General features: G+C 38.3%; 1 long non-coding RNA gene across 1 annotated transcript in view; it reads right to left on the bottom strand.

Moving 5' to 3' along the window:
- Window positions 1–1,315: 1,315 nt before the first annotated feature.
- The window catches only part of LOC145722461 (uncharacterized), a 69,453-nt gene continuing 62,399 nt past the window's right edge, over window positions 1,316–8,369 (bottom strand). The window contains exons 2-3 of the long non-coding RNA XR_014146765.1: window positions 2,576–2,663; window positions 1,316–2,166 (exon numbers count right to left, since the gene is read on the bottom strand). This is a non-coding gene — a long non-coding RNA (uncharacterized LOC145722461). The remainder of the gene's footprint in view (window positions 2,167–2,575; window positions 2,664–8,369) is intronic.

Below are 8,369 nucleotides of genomic sequence, written 5' to 3'. Positions count from 1 at the left end.
TTATCAAGCAGAGTTGTGTCATTTATGAGCGGCAGAATCGAGGTTCTCCCTAGGGCAGCCGCTAAAACAAAAATACAGCCCTCACCTCTCTTGTTTATGAAGGAAAACCAGAAGAAATCTGGAGCAATTTAGTAGCAAGAATAGAAAACGCTGTAGGGGTGTGGAGGCGAGGTGGAGGGCAGAGTGGCGATAGATTTTGAACCCAGGAGGTGCTTGATATTAAGGCATTAACACTTAGCTCACAAAACGTAAAAACCAGCCCACTTTGCCTAATGGTCATGCAACTTGGGTTGTCAGCACCACTTGGGCTGAAAATACTCTCTGCTGATTGGATATGAAAGATGTGAGTAATGGGAAATTTTCAAGGCAAAAACAATGAATGTTATGCGTAAGGAATGCATAAGATGCCAAGGGTACAAAGAAGTTGTAGTGTTGACAGTTCTTACTGAGAGAGAATGTTCAGTCTATAGGATGAAAAAAAGCCAACCCTGAATATTTTATATACATATGTATGTATTTGTTATATCATAGTGAACAATCTACAATAACCCAAAGCTTCAGAGATAACATAAAAAGATAGATATCCATTATTTAAAGGGTCTTTTAAACTTACTGTATAAATGTTACTTCTTACTCCAATTTCTCTCACCCATGTGATTATTAAAAATTTAGAAAAGCTATCTAGTATATTTTATTAGACTTATAAGTACATGGAAGTGTTTGCATGCTAATAGATTTGCCTTACAATTTTGGAGCTATTAATGATGTCTGCTATATACTTGTGAGAATTTATTAAAAGATTGTGCATAATGATTTTTGATGTAACTATTCACTTTGCCTTAATAAAATCATTTTTACTTACTAAAAAATGGACAGTATAGAGATACAGCATGGGTCAGCAAAATTACTCGCTTAAACATAATTGAAGCGATTTTCAGTACCCCGTGATTCTCTGTTTGAACGATTTTGTAGAGATGTTTCCTAAAGCAGTATTTGTTGTGTTTCTAAATGTGGAAGAAGAGATCAATAAAGCATCTACAGTCCTTCAATAAGCTCAATGGCTTGTGTCAGTTCAATTTCTGTGTCTTTCGGAACGTGCCATTTTGCCTAACACAAAACTAGCAACTATTATACATGACTTCTATGTGTCATAAGTAAATTTGCATAGTGACATACACATGGTAGAGTATGGTTAGGTACAGCTCTTTGTGTGAAACAGGTATAGCTATGGAATTCTGTGATGTCGGCAAAAAAAATAGAACGATTTTCTTATGAATGTCTTTTATTTCAGAGAAATGTTTTAATAAGCCTTTATGCTTTGTTTTCTCCTGTGCACACAAATTAACTGCAGAAATACTTATATATCAAGTATATTTAATGTCAGACTCTTGACAATGCTTTATCAAAGACAGTAAAAGACTTTAAGTTGATACTCAAATGAAGAGATGATACACAAGCACTAAGTAGGGTCCTATTTAAACAATGGCAAACAAAATGGACCTGGCCTTTCTATTCATATTTCATTTCAGTGTGTATGAGAAATTGATGAAAATAATTGATATTCAGTGCAAACGTGGAAGAGAACAAAAGTGTTGATGACTTTATCAACGTGCTCTTTATACAATCTTTATTTTATTCCAACAGTCTAGTTCTCGGGATTCACAAAATAGTTTTTTATTGACACCCATGAAAAGGGGAAAGAGTTTTACTTTCTTCTAGTACATTTAGAAATAATGCTTACTCAGCTACACTCAAGGAAAAACCTGTCAATCAAATTAAGAGGAAAAAAAGGGGATCACCCACTCACCTGCTAATTGCAGAATTAAGGTAATTTATACAATACAACAATAAATTCCTCCAACTGTCACTCTTGCTTCTATTCCACTGCATCCTGCCTTCCAAGTACAAGAGTCTGCTTCCCTTAATATTCTATATGCTCGTGCACTACAGTGTTTATCCCTCCACAGCCTAGAACTTTGCAAATAAGTTTGCATTCAACACACCATTATTTTCCCATATGACAAGCTTTAAAGACAAACTCCTATGATCATTCCAACAAGTACTTTCTTAGAACCTGCTCCATGCTTGGCATTGTTGGAGACACCGATTCTGATATTTCCGGCCAGGAACTTTCCACTTTTCTGACAAGGACAGTCCCAGGGTGACCTGAAATTAGTGACATGGTGAGAATTAGCTGGCATTATTAAAACCAATACAGATGCATCACACTCATGGTCATTTGCTAAAATGGTAACAAATTAAAAGGAGAAATGATGTTTGCTTTTTTTTTTTTTTTTTTTTTTACTTTTTGCTAGATAGGCAAGCCCACATTAGTCACTTACAAACCATTTATCCACCTGATAAAAGTTATACCTTTGATCAACCCATCACTAAAGAAGCAGCAGAAAAATCCCCCACTTTCTCTCTATCACTGGAGGTAGTATATTTTAAAATGGCAATTAAAGTGTTTCTGATCACTATTATCTAAAATCCAAAATGGACAGCATCACTCTAACCTACTAAAATATATCTCCTAGGATGATTGTAAAGCCTTTCATTTTAATAGAAAATATACCTCATTAAATATTTCTGTGGTCCAAAACAGCATGTTTCTGGAAGATAAAATCCTTCTGCCACCGTCTCTGACTTTGGCTTCTCTATCCCTATGCAAAGAGGAAACAAAATACACAGTGTCTGGGTTCTCTTCTACTTTTGGGATTCTGTGACTTCTTTCATGTGAAATACATCCTTATTTATTCAAAATGTCTAAAAATATACATTTTAGGCATAGCTTTAATCAACACATCATATAAAATTCTTAGTAGGGCAATACATATTAAAGAATAAAAAGATCCATTTTAGTCTCTAAAATAATTTTAAAGGATAAACATTTTGATCTAAGAAAATTGAAGCAAAATAAGATAAATTCATATCTATCTCATGTAGGAGTAATCTACATAAGCAAGAAGAAAATTGACTTTAAGAATGTATACTTTGGGTTAAAACATTAGTATTTTCTCAAACCTGTACTTAATTTTCCTAGAGAAAGATCCTGAGATAAATGTTAGAATGTTATCCCTATATAATAGAAACATAGCTTCTGCCAATACTGGGGCCAAGACTTTAGTATTCTCTTTATACACACACACACACACACACACACACACACACATGCACATCATTACTATTACTGACTGAATGCTTGTGTTTTCCAAAAATTCCTATGTTGAACACTATCCCCAAATGTGATGGTATTAGGAGGAGTGACCTTCAGGGATTGATTAGGATTCAGTAAGTTCATGATATTGGAAACCCCATGAATGGGATTCGTGCCCTTATAAGAGTCACAAGAGAGGTTTTTTTTTCACTGCTTTGCTCTCTGTCATGTGAAAATACAATGGGAAATCATCTATCTGCAATTTTGAAGAGGGCCCTCACTAGAACCTGATCATGTTGGTGACCTGATCATGGACTCTCAGTCTCCAGAACTGTGAGAAGTAAATTTCTGTTGTTTATAAGCCACCCAGTCTATGGTATTGTTGTTGTAACACCTCAAGCTAAGACAGTTACCTTAAGAGATATTTATGCATGCTGACATGGCTTTGCCCAAAAATATTTAGTGAGCACCTACTATGGTGAATCTTATGCAGGCTATTTGTTCAATAGTAGTCATACTGGGGTTCTGCTCACTGTAATATTCAGTGAACCAGGATGCTGTGGACTTGACCAACTCATGATGCCATCCCCTCAACAAGAACCTTTAACTGTTTTCTGCCACAGGGTTGACACCACACTACTCTTATATGATTTCTTTTCTAGAAATGACATATATCACTGTGCTCACACTTTGTTGCCAAAAGAAGACACTTGGCCATGTCTGACTTTAAAGGTCAGGGGCATGTGATCCTCTAGGGGGTCAGGAAGTAAGGGGAACTAGGAATATTGGTAAGCAAGAATAATGTTTGTCGTGAAACTCAAATTTAGCTACCCCCCAAAAGATACTTTGACATTTGATGATGTTCCACTTATAACTTTATAATATGCAATTTAATTGGAAGAGGGCATGTCATGTACTCCTGCATATTTCCCAAAGTGTTGGACATTCATTGGAAACTCAAAACTACCAGAAAGAATTAATTAATTAATTACTGAACAAACAAGCAATGAACATTTCATTGTCATCTGGGCATGCGATTGCTACAGGTGGATGAGGTTTTCTCTAACAAAGAATGACAGGAGCGACATGAGGTCAAGTGGTGCTAATCAAGGTTGGCTGCATGCCTAGGCTGAGTAAACGAAGCATCTGGAGTGAGTTGAGGGGTGAAATCCTGTCTATCCAAGAGAAACTCTGCCGTTGCCGTGTCAGGATACCTTTCCCTTTCCTATGGCACCTAAAATACCCATTCCTAACCAGCAGATTTGTGCCTTTTTCTCCAAATTTTAAAAGCTAAGGACATTGCCTTGAAAAGGACAGAGTTAACGTTACTTATCACAAATGACTGTTGAACTGAATTTTTGAATAATGATGAAGTTACTAAAAAGAAACAAAAATGCAAGGTTTGGCTCTATTAATAGACGTTGAGTATCAGAATGCAGAAGGGAACAGACCCACTTCTCAATGCTAACCAGGCCTTATCTGGAATAACATGCTTGGGGAACTCTGCATTTAAGAAAGTTGCCAATATATTGAAGCTTATTGAACGATGAAAAGTGGGGAATCTATATTATAAAAAATATAAAGGAAGCCTTGAAGTCTTGCACATCTTTTATGCCCCAAATGCCTGGAACCATCTTCTTCCAGGTCATATGGTCTGTCTTAGTCAGCCTGGCTGCTATAAAAAATTAAGTTAGACTATTGGCTTAAATGACAGATACTTGTTTTTTACAGTTCGGGAGACTGAGCAGTGCAAGGTACTGATTAATTAGGATTCTGGTGAAAGATTTGCAGACAGCCACCCTTTCCCTGTGTGTTCACATATCTGAGAGGGTGTTAGTCTCTTTTCCATAACGGCACCGATCCCATCATGGTGGATCCATTCTCATGACCTCATCTAAGCCTAATTGCCTTCCGAAGGCCTTACCTCCTAACATCATCCCATTAGGGGGAGGGTTTCAACATATGAATTCTCAGGAGACACAAACATTCTGTCCATAACATGGCCTTATACCTCCTTTCTGGGGCAAAGCAGCAGCTCCCTCACTCAACCAGCATTTATCCACTAGCACCTGCTTCGGTGGGAGCGAACCCAGAGCAGCTGAGGACAGAACAACCCATCACAGGCATGTGCTCAGGTTATGAATTAAGAATCTAACCTGCCAGTTTGTTCCAAGCTGAAACTTAGCACAGATTTCAACCAAAACAGGATTATCAGAGTTCAATCTTAATATATATGCTTCAGTAGTGCTAAGATAATGTGCCAGCACTCATTCCTTGTTTCTGACATGACTTTCATTTTAATAACTCTGAAAAGCAAATATTACAGGAACATTGAAATCATAAAAGAGAAAATTATGTTTGAGTATGTTATTGTCCTGTATATCAAGGCCAGACTGTAGTGTCCCCGTCTCGTGTAAGATCCTAGTTTTCCTCTAAGCACCGAATTGATAGTGAATGGAGGAAATGCCATGTCAGATTTGCAGAATCACTATCTTTACAAATAAAAAGAAGTGCTTACATCTAAAGTGGCCAGAAACAGAAGAACATGCAAATAAATGTTAATACATCAATTTAATGGAACATCATTCCATGTTTAAGTAGTTATGAAGACCATGAATCAATATTCTATAATGTTAAGATTAATGGCATACTATGTAAAATGAAGGCACACGTAGTAAAATGATGTTTGCATATGAAAAATTATTAGAAGGGAATTTAGATTAAAATAATTACATTAAAATCGTTGACATTTTAATTAAATTAAATTAAATATGTTAGTCATGTTCTACTACCAAACCTCTGCTGAGTTTCCCCCATTCATTTAAAAGTCATTGTGCTAGCTTTGAGATATACTGAGATACAATCACTTTTCTCAGAGCACTGAAAGGTCTTTGTAAGTAAAGAAAAAAAGTGAATAAAAGTGGGCATTTACAGTTCAGTTTGGTAAGAATAATAGAAACAGAGCCCCCCCGCCCCCGAGGAGCTAAGGGAATCCAGAAGAGACACCTAACCTAATCTGGGGCGAGATGGGTAGCGAAGATAGGGTGAAGATTTCACAGAAGTCAGGATGCCTGACTGACAATTGCAGGTGTTCGGCACACTTGGAGCTCAAAGCGGGAGAGGGCAGAAGAGGTTGTAAGTGTGAGGAGAAGCTGACAGGGCACCTGACCACAAAGAGCTCCTGGAGCTTGTCGTTCTTCTAGAGACATAGGGCCTCACCCAAGGCAGAAATAAATTCTACAACGGGCATTCTGATGTACTATGGGAAATGGTTTTTGATTCTTCAATAGTTCAAAAGCAACTACATAAGAGCCTGAATGAAGCCAGTGGCAGTGAGGATGGAGACAAAGAGCCCAAGGCACTAACACGGTGCATAAGTGGAGCTTGAGAAGAGACCAAACTTTGGGGCAGGGGAGAGAAGTAAATCCAGAATGATCCCTATGTGGATGGACACTTCAGTCAACTTGATGCCTCAAGGTAGGAAGTACAGGAAGATGCAGGATAGAGTGGAGGTGAGTTCTGTTAGGGTTTGTTATAGGTCAGTGACCATGACAGAGGTTGGATAGATGATCTAGAGGGCAGGAAAAGATCAAGACTAGGAATAAAAATGTGAGGGTCATTAGCATATGGGACACATATTTGAAGACATAAGAGGATAAGATCTCTCAAGGACGTTTGGTTGTGCTGAGAAGGACATTGGGAAATCCTGGAGGAACTCTAGAATTTAAAGTCAGGGTGGAGGGAGGGAGAAAAGTCCAGAGGAGACTGGGAAGGAACAACCAGAGAAGTAGAAGGAGAAGCTGGAGAAGGAGCTTTATCTATTTATCAATTAAAGATAGAGTCTCAAAATTTAGGGGTGAAGAACAGAGTCAAATGAAACAGAGAAGACATTGTAAAATGTCTGTTGGCCTTGTAACGAAGAAAACACGGAAGCAGCCACAGGAAACTTACCAGAGTGATGTGACAGAAGCCAGTGCTCAGGGGCTCCCAGGATAAATAAGGGGACAGGAGGAAATGGGCAGTAGGAAGGGAGACAGCAATAAACTTTCTCATAAACTTGGATGTGAAGCCAAAAGAGACAAAGTGGGCAGGTGGAGGAGCAATGAGAATGGATGAAGAAATAGGGAAAGAGCGGAGTAATCAGATTTGCTTGCCAGTGAAAAGGGAAATCGCTTAACTTATCTTACAACCATTCCATTTTCCCCATCCACAGTGACACAGTCTTACATCTGCTTTCTTTGTTTGGGGCCAGGATGATGATAATGAGTCCCCATTCCCCTCTTGTCCATTAAATGGGCTGTAGAGGGAAGTCTGTTTGGGTTTCCTTCTCTAATTATGTTTTTTAAAGATGAGAGACTGTTGAGAAGGTGAAGGGTCAAGAGAAAAAAAAAGTCCAAGAACTATGAAGAATGGAAAGACTAAACATTCTAGAAAAGGGGAAAACAGAGAGTGGGAAAAGTGGGAATCTGTAACAGAGGCCAACAATGAACTTCAGAGGAGGGACATTTCTATCTCTGAGCAAAAGAAAAGTGGATAAGGAAGGGTACAGACAGATAAGTTTACTGGCTGGGGGAAGAACAAAGTTGAAAAAATTGTCTTTTTTTTTTTGTATTTAATCCTTTTGTCAAGCAGCATTCAGTCATTATCACAACTGATGATATATTGTGCCCTTTGCTTATTTATGGCATGGCCCTGCAATCAAAAAGTTTAGTCTGGTGGTTGTAGGAAAACTCCAACAAAGCACTAGACAGCATGTAATCATTGTCAGCAAAGCGACCAAGAGCTACAGGACAGCATTTCTAGCTAGATTGATCAAGGATACCCTTAAAAAGGAATCTTTAAATCATTTGTGAAAATTATTTTTTTAATTTTAATGGGGAAAATAGTATTATCTAATTTGCAAGAAACAATCCAGTCTATGATCCCCAAAGATCACATTTAATGATTATCTGGACCCAGGGTGATTCAGTCGAGCTGAAGGGAACAGGAACAAGAAAAAGACAAACTGGTGATAGGACAGCACAGGGATAAGGAGGGGATAGAGTTCCAGGGAATGCCTCGCAGGACCCGCCCACTCTGTCACCTGTGACCACTGTCTGGTGACACACAGGCCGTTCTGGGTACATTCATGCAGCCAGCATCCTCCTCACCTGTCTGTTTCTCACCTAGCCTTCCCTATTCTCACAGTGTCTATAACCTATTTCCCTCCGTC

Source organism: Leptonychotes weddellii, chromosome 7, assembly GCF_054177405.1.
Source record: "Leptonychotes weddellii isolate Sample4059 chromosome 7, ASM5417740v2, whole genome shotgun sequence".
In the NCBI taxonomy this organism is placed as follows: domain Eukaryota; kingdom Metazoa; phylum Chordata; class Mammalia; order Carnivora; family Phocidae; genus Leptonychotes; species Leptonychotes weddellii.
Note: the sequence above shows the minus strand (reverse complement) of the source record. Positions and strands in the feature narration are given on the sequence as shown.